This window comes from Pelodiscus sinensis, chromosome 3 (genome assembly GCF_049634645.1).
Source record: "Pelodiscus sinensis isolate JC-2024 chromosome 3, ASM4963464v1, whole genome shotgun sequence".
NCBI classification, from domain to species: Eukaryota; Metazoa; Chordata; order Testudines; family Trionychidae; genus Pelodiscus; species Pelodiscus sinensis.
This window is the reverse complement of record NC_134713.1, coordinates 185,721,791-185,738,652: the sequence shown is the minus strand read 5'-3', so window position 1 is coordinate 185,738,652 and position 16,862 is coordinate 185,721,791.

Here is a 16,862-nt window from a genome sequence, read left to right as displayed (position 1 = left end):
AGCTGGCAAGTTTTTCCACAAAATCATCTGATTTTGTGGAAAAACTTGCCAGTCTAGACACAGCCCACGTGTCTAGGGACAGATCTTTGCTGAGTAACCATCAGTGTAGCCCTATGTACTTTAGCAGAGTAATGCTGATTTCCACCAGCCAAGTCCTGCGCAAGAGCAGAATAGTTGTACTGCTACTAACATAGGCCAACATGTGCAACATTTGAACTCGTAACAGGGTTCAGATTAAAAATTACTCTCGGGGATTGGTTTAGATGCATATTGGGCTGAAGCCCTTCCTAACAGTTATATGTTTTGGATTCTGTGCTATAGAATCCAACAGACTAAGTCAAACTTGAAGTCTCATTTTTTATAGAGAAACAATTATTTTACAACAATAAAGTCTAGTCTTGGACACAAAATGTTGGGTCCATACAAGGACCCTTGGAACTATGACAGGACCTCAAGAGCTAGCATTGCCCATCTGTATGTAAGAAGGAGGAGTTCTGGCAAGAAATTACTTTATTTCTTGGCCCTGTCACATGATCTGAACCCAAGTTCAAGAGCTTAATACTCCTGAAACGTGACAGGGTTTCAGCATCCGCTGGCTGAACTGTTTGCTGTTACAGGTACCATTTTAATCCACAATGGTATGAACTAGATACATAGAGCTAGATCATAAGTGAATCGTCTGCATTTGTAGATCTGTTCATTTTTTCATTAAATCCTATTAAGATTTGTTTGAAGATTTGTTTTCCTGCTTCTCTCATCCAGAATGAATGTGTCCTTTGCTTGGCAGCATTCTCTTCTTTCACAGGCTCAGGCCTTATGAGATGATGTGTCATGCAGCTTTATATGCCACACTGTACAATTTTTGCTGGGGGACCTGTCTTTCACACATTGTCTCTGAGGTAGTGCAGTGTGTGAGTAGGTTTCAGAAGGCTTGTGATTAAGGTGAAAGCTGGGAGGCATCCAGAGGGCTGAGGGGAAAATTCTCTGAATACAGATTTATACATTCTCCAACTTAGGTTTCCAAAATGCTTATAAGTTCATTTGAGGTTCTATATTTCAAAGCAGACAGTAATAGCCTCATTTAGCAGCAGAGGACTATTATCCAGCATGAATCATCAGGCTAAAGACAGAATACATGGAGCGACACACACCGTATACAAAAGAAAAGTCCTTGTCCAATCCGTTTTTGTCTGTACTGCCAGAAAAGCAATAAAGAAATCCAGACAGTTCACCTGACATGCAGTTGCTACTGCTGGTGCCTCAACCATAAATCAAAAGCAACGAAGGAAATTTGGAGAAATTTTCCGCTTTGAGCAAGTACCACACATGGGCTTGATATTTTAATCCAGCAGAGGGCTGGAAAAAGGGAAATTTGTTTTCACAAATTGGTGGCAAAGAATCACCATTGTTACTACAGTTTCAGAGAGGTGCTACAGCTATTTCAGTTCATAATCATAATTTTGGGGAGATCGTCAAAGGCCCAGATGGATTCTAGGCATCGAATTCCCATTGGCTGTATACAGGAATCAGAGGGCGGAGGCCTAACTGCTATTTGCTCCTTTTGTAATCTCCCCCTTTGAAGTCACCTAGATTATTTGTATGATGGACTTCATAGCAGTTTGTATTGCTTCCCTGCCTTGGTTATGCGCAAGCACTTTTGTTTAAATGGGAAAGTGAACAAATAAATTCCATAGTGTCTCATCTCTAGAAAGATGCACGGGCCTTCCCCACCCCAGAACACACAGGCAGTCAAAGGGAAAAATCTTCCGGCACCCCTTGTTAAAATACTGACCACATGTGCATGCAGTAACATGCCACTCTCTGTTTCTTCTCACTCTTCCTCTCTTCTGTAATTTACGCTCTTCCCGATCTTCTCCCTACTCAGTTCCTTTTGTGACATCCCTTTGTAACGCTTTACCATCTGCTTTGGATGTAACGTTGTATCCTCTCCAGATTTTACCATCTCACCCCTCTTTCTAACATATGTATGACTACATTGGTGAGCAGGTGTCCTGCTACAGCTCCCTAAGAGACACCACTATTTACCTCTCTCTGATCTAAAAATTGACCAGTTATTTCTAGCCTTTGTTTTCTGCCTTTTACCCAATTACCGATAGCTGAGAAAGGCCTTCCATCTCATCCCATGACTGCTTATTTTGCTTAAAAGTATGGGCAGTGAGTATGAGGCAAAGGAAGGCACTGTCTCCCCTGGGTCTTAGTGACCAACTTTTCACCTCTTCCTATCCCTATTCTGACCCTTCTGTGAGTTCCCATAGCAGGCTGTCCTAGCCTGGTGAATCTTCCTCTGGAATGGATCTCGTAACTTAAAAGTGAAAGACTTATTAGCATAACATTGAATCTGTGAAAAAGCCACTAACATGGTAATGAAGCTATTTCACAGGCATGTGCCAAAATCCAGGTATATACCAGCAGTTTCTGAGTTTACTGACAAAAACAGTTTACTATAATATTTAATCAGAATGTTATTCTACAGGACCTTAGTTTAAAATTATCTTTAAAATATTTCATTAGTTTGTTGCTGAATATAAAATTACAGCTTTAAGAAGTCCTTGCACTGATTTTTTTTTAGATGCACACTCTGAGTATTCATTTTTAGCCTTAAAAATGCTTGGCTCTTCAAACATATTGTTTCTCAGTAAATCCTCCAAAAGACCACTCTTATCTAAAATACACATTTTAATTGTAATTATTATAGTACAAAAAGCTTGTTTCCAATTTTTTTCTGTAATCTTTCTCCCTCCACTTCTCCCTGTTGAAGAGAGCCCATACAGGGGCAACACCCCTTCCAGATAATTAGATAAGTGATTTTCCCTTTCTTTACTTCTATTTGATGAATTATTTTTACTAGAACCCTGCAGCAAAATCAGTACCTTAGCAAGATATAAAATCCTTTGTTATGCCTAAAATCATGCTAGTGTTCCCTTGTTCTAAAAACAATGTACATTGTTATGAACACACTAAACCTGACTGATTAATTTAAACAAAGTAATGTCTTTGTTTCAGTGAGTTAAACATGTAGTAATCTAAAATGATTACTTTATGAAGGCTTAAGCGTACATTTAAAATATAAAATCTGCTTAGAAATACTGATTAAGACCATGTAAAACCGAGGAGAACTGCCATGTATTACATAATATGTAATTGTGTTCAGCAGGACAGAGGACTTGCCATTACTACCATGGTTTTGCAAATAAATCTCTGACAAATTTCAGGGTATATAAAAAAAACGGTGTCTGATGTGTTATGCCCAAATTTAGTGCTTTAATTAGGTGCCTTCTGCATGTCCAGTCTTCACCATCTGGTATGCAATGGGAAACATGCTCCATTTTCTTTAGAAAGAAATTGTAGAAGAATGTTCTACACTGAAAACTGAAGGCTGTTAAGTTTTCAGGTGACCATGTTTTTAGTTACAGTGCCACATGCAGATTGTGAGAGACAAGGGGCAGAGAACAGAAGCTTCTGGACACTGACGCGGTCTGACAGACATCTGTGGAGACACTCACACTGCCTGCCTCGGCCTCCAAATAGCCACGTTTGTTGGCCTTATCTGTCAGCCCTTCAGAAGGAATACAAATGTCAGAGCACAGCACCAGGCCTGAGTAGGCAAGGCAGCGAGGAGATGACGTTGGCAGGGTATACTCTGGAGGGCCATTTGCTGCCTTTGCACAGTTCTATCCTCGCTGATGGACCAGACTCCTGAGATTTATGAAAAGTAAATTAAAATTTCTCTTATCTTCCTACCTGCTGCAAGAGCGATCACGAGAGGATCACCAACGTCTGGGGGAAAGAGACTCAGTCCTGACACCAGATTTTAACTGTTTCTCCTGCAGTGCATTAACCTTTAATTTAAAAGCCTTATCCCCAAAGCTGCTGAAGATGCAAAGCGTTAGGGGGCTTCTCAGAGGTGGCCAAGTGCCAAAATGATTCTTTGTCCTCAATTCCTCCCATGCCCCCTACTCTATATGCACGTCTTGCAGGGTCCTCATCACTGGGTCTAAAAGACTGGCACATAGGCTGCTCCCATGTTATGCAGTTACATATGTTTGTTCAATGCACAAAGACAATAAACTGCTCCCATTTTATGCAGTTACAGCTGTTCATTCAGTGCATAAGCCAGGACAATACTGCACATGTAAAACTGCAGTCAACACGCCTCTTGTACCGCAAAATGTGTTCAGTCTAACCCATGAGAGTGAAATGCTATTTGTAAATAAGAAGGGCCTAAGAAAATTCAAATGCCAGTTCCTAATGCTGCATGAAGCAGTCCCGCTCCTTTAATGACCTCAGTGCTGTTTCGTCACTCCATGCTTTCAAATACATACAACTGCTTTCATTGGGCTGTTTTGAAATTTAACATAAAAACTCATCTTCGTGGGTTTTGACTAAAGTTTCCAATACAGAAGGTGGTTTATTGAAGCGACCCAGGCACTTACGACTGGCTGGAGTGATTTTTAGAATGGGGGTGCTGATGACAGAAGCCAAGTTTTGGGGTTGTTATTACTATTTCAAGCCACAGACACAGCAGCACCCTGCACTAGTTCAGCATCACCAGCTGGGAGGCGCTGATGGCTGCAGGTCCGTCCAGGGGCCATTAACCCTCGCACTGCTGGTTAATTATGGAGAATTTCCCAGCACTTCATTCATTATTGGTTAGTTTGAGGCTGAAAAAGGAAATATATCACCCACATTTCCCCCCTGTGTGGCGGATGTGCTTAAGTTTTAATCTGCTGCTGTTTCCAGCTACAAGGTGTAGGGCTAGAGTCACAAAAGACAGGCACTTCAGTCCAACATGCAGATGTCACGGACATTCTCAAAACTACTCTGAAGCTGCCATTTAACTCTGTAAATATTTGAAGTTTCTTTAGGCATCAAAGTTTCCACTGTTAGCCATGCAGCTAAGCCCTGACATTACCCGGCAGCTGACAAATGGCTGGGAGCCCTCATCTATATCTCGGCCTCAGCAGGATTCTCAAACTAGGTATTTTCTTCCCCTCTGCCCTGCTCAGCTGTAGGACACAATCTGGTTGGTGAGCTCCGAGAATGTGCGCCAGTTCTCCCCTGCACAAAAGACAGCAGGGAATTTTGGGGCTGTGTGTGTGTGTATCTCTGTTGAGCAGGGACTTGATCGTGACTTTTGTACATCCCATGTGAGGGTCCTAACCCCTGGACTGAAGAGTCGGGGTCTCTCCCTCTCCCTGGCCCAATGAGTAATTCTTTTTATACAAGGTGGCACAGCTCCAAACAGGAGAGGCTGAGAGCACGTCACTCCAGAACACCCAATATGCTGGTGATTCAGGCCTTCAACTGGGATGTGGGCCACTTTAATTCTTCCCTGTTCCCTCAGGCCAAGCAGGGATCTGAAAACAGATTTCCCATGTCCCAGGTGAATGTCTTGTCCACAGGGCTTTTGGCTATAATGGGGAGGGGAAGGGGGAAGGGCTCATGGGCGGTTCACATGAGTTAGGTGGATGGAAGAATTCTTCAGGTCACAGGGACTTACATCAGCATAACTATGCCACTGAGGAGTGTGGATTTTAGTGACTTTTGGACTCCTCATTTCTTATTAATGTACAATAATCAGTGTCCATTTTCCAATTATTCTATACAGGAATGGAGAACGATCTTTCAACTCACCCTGAAATACTTATGTAAGCAATAAAACATTTTATCCAACAGCCATCACTTTGCAACCTGTATCTCCTCTGCTAAGGCTTTTTAGGCAGCATGCACATATATGCAGGAACACAGGACTTAGCCATAACAGATCAGACTCCTTTGAGTTCACTATCCTGTCTCCAGGAATAGACAGTGCCTTTTGCTTTAGAGAGAGTTACAAATTAACTTCCCAGGAGGGGTTGTTTCTTTTCATGCTAGGGAATTACATAACTTAGGGAGATAGACTATTTAATGCCGTGGTGTCCAGCACACAAGACACTAGCCACATGTAGCTATTTGGCAGGTTGAGTGTGGCTAGTTCGCTATAGAACTGGTTGGACACCACGGATCTAATGTAATTGCGGATGTTCTTCTACAAACACCGATTCCTTATTCAGTCCTGCTGCTCTTGACCTCACTGATATCTTGGGGCAAGGAGCACCACTGCCTAAATTTGCTTCTCATACTATATTCCTTGTCAAATACTAAGCCTATTCTGCCTAGCTTAAATGCTCCCTGGCTACGTCTAGATTGCATCCCTTTTTCATAAAAGGGATGCAAATTAGACGTATCACAATTGCTAATGAAGCAGGGATTTAAATCTCCCCTGCTTCATTAGCATAAAAATGGCTGCCGCTTTTTTTCGGCATGGAGCTTTGCCGGAAAAAAGTGACAGTCTAGACGCGGATCTTTCGAAAAATAAATCCTTTTCCGAAAAATCCCTTATCCCTCTTAAAATAAGCTATAAGGGATCTTTCGGAAAAGGCTTTATTTTCCGAAAGATCCGCGTCTAGACTGGCAAAGCTCCGTGCTGAAAAGAAGCGGCAGCCATTTTTATGCTAATGAAGTGGGGGAGATTTAAATCCCCGCTTCATTAGCAATTGCGATACATCTAATTTGCATCCCTTTTATGAAAAAGGGATGCAGTGAAGACGTCCTGTGTTTTCTGGTTTAACTGGACATAAAAGCTTTTCTCTCTTCCTTTCCTTAGCAGTTAATTATACAGTTAGCAGGGTGGTCACCCTGCTCCAGGCATAAAAAGGGTTAAAATAGTCCTGGGAGAGGGCTGTAGCTAGGGGCCAATCATAAGAGGCCTTGCAGCAGCCAATCAAAGCCCAGGAGGGCTGTATAAGAGAGATGGCTGGCCAAACTGAGTACTGGTCACTCCAGCCCTGGAGGGAGAAGGGTCTAGTTGCCTGCTAGCCAGGATAGGTGGACAGAGCTATGCTGGGGAAAGTCAGGGTGAGCCAGGGGAGCACCAGCCTGAGTAGTCCCAAGCTGAGGTCCAGTGAAAGGGGCTTGAGTAATACTAGGGCTCAGGAGCGGCCTGAGGCCGGCTGTGGCAGCTGGTGCCCCAGGCAGAAGGCTCATTGGCGCCCCGCCTGCATGGCTGTCAATGGCCATGACGTCATCATTGGGCACCCGGGCCGGCGGCACCCTAGGCAACTGCCTAGCCTCACGGGCCACCCCTGCTAGGGCTGCAGGTCCACCTCCCATTGCCTGTGATGAGTGGCTATGTCAGACAGGAGTTTGCCCCTGCTGTAAGGGGCTAGATGATGACTGGCAATAGGGTCACTGAGGCAAGGAGGATACATGGGGGTTGGGAGTCTCTTGAGGGGGACAACCCCACAGTGTGGGGGGCAGTGCTGTGGGGCACTACCAGGAGGGAAGGGTGCCACTGTTTTGGAGGGACATGGGTCGTAATGGAAGGTGATAGTGCCATTAACAAAAAACAGGGGAAAGCAGGCAGGACACCAGTGCTGAGCAGAGCAAATTCCCAGAGTGACCAACAGGTGCTGCAGTGGTGAGTCTCAGGTGTTACATGCAGTGTGAAGAATGGTTGATGTCTTCATTAGAAACTGTTATACGCGGTAGACGTAAGATCATTATCAGTGTTTGTACAGGTGAAATTTGCTGTATAAAAAACAAGACTTCCCAGAAAAAGAAAGCACATGCTGTGAACTGGGCCTGCTCCCAGACAATCTTAACTCTCAAGAGATTAGCTTTTAATTATTATGCTATAAATTACCTAATAAGTGAGTACTTTTCACGGTACCTATTGTATCACATGACATCTGCTAAGCTCTGTGAGAGATGTACAATTACTATAACAGAAATGTAATTATAGATATTATGTAGAATGGGAATTCTTGGGTAGTAGACATTTTGATGTCTCCTCCTACAACTTCTGCTCCAAAAACACATCACAACCTCATAGGGAATGCAGTGTGATCTAAAGGTTAAACCAGGGATCTAGGAGGTCTCTTCTCTGCTCTGCCGGTGATTTGCTCTGTAACCTTGTGCAAATCATTTAACTGGGATGATTTTTCACTGCCTTGTGCTTCAAGCAGCTGACAGTGGTGCCAAACAGAGGCAAAGTGCTGCCAAATCCAATCTTACTTATGATTTGTAATTGGTAAAGAAGAAGTATGGCTCAGTGGTTGGGGCATTACCCTGGGACATGGGAGAGTTGTTGAAACTATTCCACTGTGTTTAAATAAATATTCATTTTAGCAGGGGGCATGGATTCTCAATCTCTCACCTCCTGAATGGGTGTCCTTACCACCATTCTGCACAGCCATTCTGAGGTGCTAATTCAATCCTATTCATCCACACAGGGCTGTCCTTAGAGTTTATGGGGCTCTACGCAGTACTGTTAAATTGGTGCCCTATGCCCAATGGCAGCCAGATGGGGGACATTTTTTAGAGATGTGGCTTTTATAATCTTCAGCAACACACTAATGAAATATTTTAAACTAAGCTCCTGTAGACTAACATGGTGAATTCAGAAACTGACAGCATATACGTGGGAGTAACAAATGCCTGTTAAGTGGTTTTCATTACCACTTGAACTGCTCTTTCACAAGTTCTGCCCGTTAGCGCTGGCAGGCTTTTGACTTTTAACTAGATCCTCTCACAAGGAAGCAAAGTCACAGAGCAGGGATAAGAAAAGGTGGATAGGTGGACATTAGGACCCAGCAGTGCCCCAAATTTTCAGGTGCTCTATGCAGCTGCATATTCTATATGGGTCAGGGTGGCCCTGCACCCACAGTTGAATAGTTTTAAGAGGCGAGATTGGAGGAATCTGTCAGAATATTTCATAGCTCTGAGGTGGGAAATCTCTGATCAAATCTCTTCTGTCCATCAGGTGGCAGGGAGCACTGAAGCCAGGTCTCCCCTTTCCCAGGTGAGCGCTTTAACCACTGAGCTAAGAGTTATAAGGTGGACACTGCCTCCTTTTCAGACTGATTTTGAACAGAACCCCTGATCTGGTAGGTGGTCTCTGAACGTACCTATTTGATCAGGCCCTTTGGCCAGGTAGGTAGACAAAGGCTGGGGTCTCGCCTCTGTAAAATGGGATAATAGCCTTATCCTACCTCCCAAGGATGTTGTGAGAATTTGTATGTTATAGATGGTGGTGCACTCAGATGTTATATTGATGGGAGCTATGTAAGTACCTAAGGGTATGTCTACACCACCACCCTAGTTCGAACTAGGGTGGTTAATGTAGTCATACGAACTTGCAAATGAAGCCCGGGATTTGAATTTCCCGGGCTTCATTTGCATGTTGCCGGGCGCTGCCATTTTTAAATGCCCGCTAGTGCGGACTTCGTGCCCGCGGCTACACGCGGCACAAACTAGGTAGTTCGGACTAGGCTTCCTATTCCGAACTACTGGTACTCCTCATGGAACGAGGTGTACAGGTAGTTTGGACTAGGAAGCCTAGTCCAAACTACCTAGTCCGTGCCGCGTGTAGCTGCAGGCACGGAGTCCGCACTAGCGGACATTTAAAAATGGTGGCAGCCAGCTATATGCAAATGAAGCCCGGGAAATTCAAATCCCGGGCTTCATTTGCAAGTTCGTATGACTACATTAACCACCCTAGTTCGAACTAGGGTGGTAGTGTAGACATACCCTTAGACAGATACATCCACTATATGCAGGTGTAAATTACTACACCAAGTGCCAGCTGCCCCATGTATCTGGAATAGGTCTTTCAAAAGCTCTTTGTGACAACCGGTGAAAACGGGTGTCAACACCAACACGAATGGGGGTTCTGTACATCTTGCTGTGTAGTTGTTGCAATATACAAGTAGACCTAGGACTGGCATGTGGAGAGGGGCCCTTTTCCAAGTTGTTTCCGTATGTAACATGCTGCATTGCCGTCAGCGCAGAACTGTTACAAAAGCAGTGTTGTTTTGCTGGGTTTTATGTAGGGTGGGGTGTTCTGATATGGCCTCTGCATGTCAAGCAGTTCCTTTCAGCTTTGAATGCAACAGGCTTTCGGGTCCATTGTTTTGATTCATTAATATTAGACATATTACTCAGGAAGAAGCAAAAATGGGGATTTGCAACACTTTCTGTAGATCTGAAGGCAGCAATTCCAGGTTTCTTACACTCTTAACAAAAGAGACGGCACTATATTTGTTGACTAGAAAAAATGAGTCTGGCTTCCTGGAAGAACTGAATTTCCTGCCATGAATCCCAGGAACTGCTCTTTTACTCCCATGCAGTGTGTGACATGGCTACATTTGTCTATCTTCCCCTGGACTTCCACTTGCTGCTGAACGGGGATTCTGTTACAGTCAATGCCAAGAAAAAAAAAGGTGCAGATGCAACGTGGTGCTGGGCGTCCCCAGTTGCCATCAAAATAGAATGCTGATGCCATTGCTCAGATCTCAGAATCGGGCACAACTTATAGTGGAAATAGCCTTTCCATAGGTTTTTTAATTACCCTATACAATATGGCAGTGAATTCTGTCCCTGCTAATAGAAATCTATAAAATGTTTTTTTATAAAACTATTGAAGTCTATAGATTGAGTAACTTTTTAAATAGAACCTTACCAAATTGCCATAGTATACTTTTTTTCCAATCTCACAAACGTTGTATAGAATTTTTCTATAAGGGTGGTTTTCAAAGGCTTTCCTTAATACAAAATGCTTAACACAGGAAAGAAAAGAATGTATTGTTTGACAGGGTGTTTCAGTTCAAAATATTTTCCACTGACCTAACTTTGTTTGTTTGCTCTGAAGGGGAAGAGGTGAAGTTTCTTACCAGAACAAATATTTTTATGATCTCAGTGTTATACTTTTAAAAATCTGCCCTTGAAATCACTCCTATTTAGCTGTGGCTGGGCTGGCTTTGAGCATATGAGCAATTTTTTTTGTCTCTTGCTGAACTCTCTTCTAGACTGGCCCAAGGTAATTAACAGTGGAACTGTGTGTGATCCTTGTTTGTTTTTTTTTATTCCTGTTTATTTTTGTTTAATTTCTAAATTGTTTTTCAAGCCATGCAATACTCCAGATTAGTTTACAAATGAGAGGAAAGTGGGGGTGGAGAGGGAAGAAATTTTTGCACATATCAGAGCAGCTGCAACCTTTACTTGCTTTCAGGGTTTTCTTAACACAGCTTTGCAGGCTGCCAATTGTTCCTAAAATATAAATGGAGAAAGACACTCCAAAAAGACCAAAAATGACATCCCTGGACTGCACTTAACATTTGGGTCTATGTTGCTATGCCACTATGATGCAATACACCCTTCTATTCACACTTACATGCTGCTGTAGTAATCTTTGTACAAAATACAGCTTGTACGGTATAATTTGAAAACTCCTAATTTGCTAATCCACATTGTCCCAGTATAATGTGTGGCAGCACTGTATGTGAATTCCTCTGTACAATTTTGTTAACACATGTTCCAAAACCTACAGCTCTGTCTAGACAAAAGTCAGGTCTGCCCTAAACAAAGGAAAGAATATGTGCTTGCCTTAATTTTCATGTAAGCAAAAAATAGTCATCAAACAGGGAGGAAAAACAAAGGAAGTTCAAATAGGTGAAAAAACAAGAGAATTTCCTTCCATTTTGACTCTCTCTTGGGTCTCAGCTGATAGTAATTTTCAAGAGGGGGACTGAAACTAGGAAAAGGAGAGACCAATATCCCAAGGCACCTCTCTCTGCTCACTTCATGCTCTCCAGTTGAGAAGACAAAAGGAAAAAGTTCTTGAACTCTGTGGAAGGTATCCTGATCTGAGCATTTGGTCAGTAATTTGCTAGAGCTTGTGGTGAGCAAGTTTGTTTTACAACAAAGTGAGTTTAAGTAGAGACTAGTAAATATTTTATATTTATTTTCCTTGTAACCATTTCTGACCTGTATGTCTTATTACCTGTACTCACTTAATTTCTCTTTGTATTAAGTTTGGTTTTCTGTTTTATCCAATCCAGGGTTATTTAAAGTTGAAGTGACTGAGTAACTGTTCACAATAATCAACTAGCATATTATTCCCTTAAAGGAATCACAGATTAATATATTGATACTGTCCAGGAAAAGGTTGGGCAATACAGGACACCCTTTTCAGGGAGAAGATTCAGGATTGAGGATGTATTGGGACCACCCTTCAGTTTAACTCAGGCTAGCGACAGCCAGAGTTTAGCTGCAAGACTAAGGTTACACACAGACACTCAAGGTGTGGCTTGCATTCTGGAAGGCAGTTTGTGATGTCCCAGATGGGAGCTACTACAGCAAAGCATAAGGCCCCCCAAGGTTACTGGGCACAGGGGAACATATTTCTCCACTAGCTTGAATTGTGTCATCGGAATCTGAGGGTATGAAAAATCCACACTTCAGAATTCTGAAAGTATGGCAACGTAATCCCTAATGTAGATGCAGTAGGGTCATTGGAAAACTGCTTCTATCAACCTAATCATCATCACTCAGAGAGATGGTATTTATGCAGCAACAGAAAGCCTCTTCTGTCACAACAGGCTGCATCTATACTATAGGGTTATGCTAGCATAGCGATGCCACAATAGTCCCCATAATGTCGACATGGCTCTGGTGAAAATTTCAGTCTTGGCTTTGTTACAATTAAGCATAGATCATGATAATGACACTGGAATGGTATTCAGAACCTTGCATTCCTCAAAGATCTCTCAAATGTGGGACACACCCTTTTTCCCTAATTAAGTTTGAAAAATAACTAGTGAGCTGGGGTGCCTTGATTGTTAGATATTTAAGTGAACACCTTAAAGTAGCGACGGGCAACCTAGGCTAATAAGTGGGCCGCATAAGTGGCCCTCCTTTGTTTCAGTGGGCCACAAGATTGTTGAACCCAAGACTCCTGGGATAGGGTAGTTTTGCTAACTACACTTGCATATCTAGACTTTGCAGGGTATACCAATTAACCCATCGCAACACTTTGAATGCAGAAAGAGCACACAGCTCTTATAGTCAATGTTGGTGCAAACAGCATGCTCCTCACTTCACGTGCCCTTGCTTTCCCTGTGGGTCACTCTAGTAACACCAGTAAAAGAAAAAAACCTATGCGGCTGGAAACCAGTGGAAGCTGGCAACCCTGCACATGGGCAACAGTAAACAAAATGTCTCTAGGGCCACATATAGAATCCTGATGGACAACATGTGCCCCATAGGTGGCCTGTCACTACCTTAAAGGGCCTGATCTTCAGAATATGGGTGCTCAGTCCTTTCTGAAATCAGGCCTTTCAACAGTGTGACATCAGGTACCCAAAATCACTGGTAGCTTTTCAAAATGTAGGCCACTTCACTTTCATAAATGAGAGAAATATGTGAGGTTTGCCACCCTGTTGAGTTTTGAGTGAAGCTGATCCCCTTGCTTAAGTCATGGCAGATTGGAAACATTTTCAAGATTTCTGTGGATAATTGTTTGCAGAATAACTCCCTTCCTCTTTGCTTTCAATCTTACCGAAGGGGGATTAAATAACTGACTTTCTGTTCCAAATTTCTAACAGGCAGCTGTATCATGTCCACAAATATTGCATTAGTTCATGCTTTCTTGTGCCAATGTGACAGATAATCACTTCCCCGTTCATACCGCAACTTTCTTCAAAGTAAAACTCCGATGGTCCGGCACTCCTGATGGTCTGGCACCATCAGGAACCCGGAAGTGCTCCGGGCAGCCTGACCATTGGAGCTGCTCTGCCCCCAGCTTCCCAGATTCAGCCGCTGCTAAAGCTGACCAGTGGCTGAATATGGGGAAGCCGGGGAAAGAGCAGCTGGAGTGCTGCCGGGTAGGTCCCGTAGCGCTGCTCCTCGGAGCTGCGGGACCAACCCGGCAGCACCCCAGCTGTCCCCGATTCAGCCGCGGCTGAAACTGACCAGCGGCTGACTCCAGGAAGCCTGAGGCAGAGCTGCTCTGCCCCGGCTTCCTGGAATCAGCCCCTGATCAGTTTCAGCAGTGGCTGACTTGGGTGCACCTGGGACAGAGCAGCTGGGGTGCTGCCGGGTTGGTCCTCGGCAGCGCTGCGGGGACCAACCCAGCAGCGCCCCAGCTGCTCTGTTCCAGGAGTCCCGATTCAGCTGCTGTTGAAACTCACCAGCGGCTGACTCCAGGAACCCTGGAGCAGAGCAGCTCTGCCTCGGGCTTTCTGGAGTCAGCCGCTGATCGGTATCAGCAGTGGCTGACTTCAGGACACCTGGGGCAGAGCAGCTGGGGTGCTGCCGGGTTGGTCCAGTAGCACAGAGGAGCGGCGCTGTGGGACCAACCCGGCAGCACCCCAGCTGCTCTACTCCAAGCGTCCCCAAGAGCATCTGAGATGCTGCCGGGTTGGTCTCACTGCGCCAAGGGTCCGCGTTACGGGACCAACCCTGCAGCACTCCAGCTACTCTGCTGCAGGCGTCCCGATTCAGCCGCTGCTGAAACTGACCAGCAGCGGCTGAATCAGGGATGCTTGGGGTACAGCCGGGCTGTCGGAAGGGGGGGCTATGAGGGGTCTGGAGTGGCATCCCCCCACACCCCGCATAGCCCCCCCTTCCGATAGTCCGGCATATCTGATAATCTGGCACCCACTGGGTCCTAAAGGTGCCGGATTATCAGAAGTTTACTGTATCTGGCCATGGTTAAAGAGGTATTATCATTTTACAGATGGGGAAACTGAGTTACAAAAGATTAGATGACTTATTAATAGCAACAGGGAATAAAATCCAGTTCCCCTGATTCATAGTCACATGCTCTAATTACTATGTCCTATAGTGTCCCTAGACATAATCCACAATATTAAAAAATTAATACAGCTCTAAAACAAAGTTGTAAATATTTGACTCCATATTTAAAAACCAGAGTGTTTTCGCCCCAGTTAGCAATTAAAATGTTGGCAAGGGAGCGGTGCTGCACCCGAGTGCTACCATAATTTACCTATGGAATTACCTAGCAGCCAACTGTCTTGTTCTTGTTGCCTTCTGGATGCCAGTGATGAAATCGGGCTCAGGATGGGGTAAAACTCTTTGGAGGTGGGGTAGGTAGCATTTGGAGGTGGGGTAGGTAGCTCAGTAGGATGGGGGGGGGGGTGTCTCTGCACTTTGCAGCTCCTGGTTGCTAGCCCAGGTGGTGGCAGAGGTATAGAGGTCAGGCCAATCTTCTGGAATGCTAGACTGGGCTATGTGTCTTCAGTCTTTCATGAGTATTGCAGTGTGAGAGCAATGCAGCTCAAGGAGGAAAATGTGCACTGACTCACCCAAAGAACAGGACATGCAAAGGAGAGCTTGAAGTGCTGGGGTACAGCATCTCTTGACTTGTATTCTGTAAGCCTGATTCTCCACTAATTTACACCCGTCTTTCACTGGCTATAACTCTGCTGGCATCTCTAGCATAAAACTAGCATAAACAAATAGAGAACAGGGTATTTGGGCCATACCTAAGGACCTAGAGCAGGACTCGTCAACACCGCTTCTGTTAAACTACGGGGCTGTCTTATTTCAGAACTTATTGTTTCCCACATGGGGCCTGACTCTCTTCCCAAGTATACAAGTTTTCTCCTTGTTTACTTCAATGCAGCTATTTCTTGTTTACAGTATGGGGGACTATCAGGCCTAGAGGACAATTACACAAGCTCCTACATGCTGCCAACTTTCCCCAGCCTGGCATGAGTGGAAAGAGAGAGTTGTTGCACCCCAATCTACCTACCAGGAAGGGTGCTCTATGCCAGTTCCAAATGAGGCAGCCCAGAATATTTGGGACACTAGCTCACAGGTATACAATAACTGGGACTCATAGTGCAAGAGGAGAGGAAGGGCAACAACTACTTCTCTAATCAAGGAAATGGAATAGTAGTGATTGCAGGGCTGATAGCAACCCCTCTTGGCCAGAGTGCAAATTCCATCTTCACCAGCCCTTGTGGAGTTCAATGCACAGCCTATAATTGTGAACTGCAGGGTGGGGAATCTTTTTCTTTGTCCTGTTCGTTGCTAGCAGAATACGGTACTCTGCTGAAGAGAGCTAAAATGTCTAAGTAAAAAATGATCTGCTTTCATCACAGATCTTTATAAGTTGTATTTGCAAATGTGAATAAGAGAACATTTACAAATCGTCTCCATGCATCACAAAGCTCAGACGTTGCTCCCCACCACATCAAATGCTGCACCCTGTATGAAATATGGACGTTAAGCAGCAGGGCTCTCTTGTCATTACTTCGTGCCTAGTCTCTCTGCATAATCTTTGTGTCAATTTATTGTTTGTGGGAATGTTTAGGACCAAGCCAAATTATTTTTCCAGCCCATTTTAAACAACCCTTTCAAGATTATGGTTTTTTTTTCTTCTTGGCTGTGTTTCCAATCTTGGTTTATCACTGTAATATTTTGTGCTTCTGAAAAAAAAATTCAATACTCAAGGACAAAGTAATCCAGAGCTTTCCTTCATTTCAGTCTTTTATGTCCTAGGGCTGTCCCAACTCAATGACCGATTTTTATTGTGTCATATTTCACTGTTGCTGGCTGCTACCAGCTCAGCTAATCCTTTCCCTGCCTCCTTATCAGTAGTTTTTTTTTGTAATTCATTTTTTTAAAAATTTTTGTCCATTCCATCCTCAAAGCTTTTCGTTTTTTCCCTAGTAGGAAACTCACTACTGTCCTTTATGCTCACTCATTCTAAGAGCTAGTCAGAAACAAAAAGGCAGGTAGTTAATGCCAGCAATCTGTTTTAGGCAGTATTGCATTTTCTTTGGAGGTGGAGAACAAATTCAATATTCTCCAGAGCTGATGGGGATGATCTATGGATAAGGGTGGGGAAAGAAAAAGGAACCTGAATCCTTTTGAACTGGTTGTGATTGGTGAACCTGTATCTTTCAAGGTTCTCCCCTCCCTCTTTCCCCCCCTCCCCAGTTGGTGTCCCCAGGTAAATTGTCCAGTGCCTGATGTCCATGGAACACAAACAG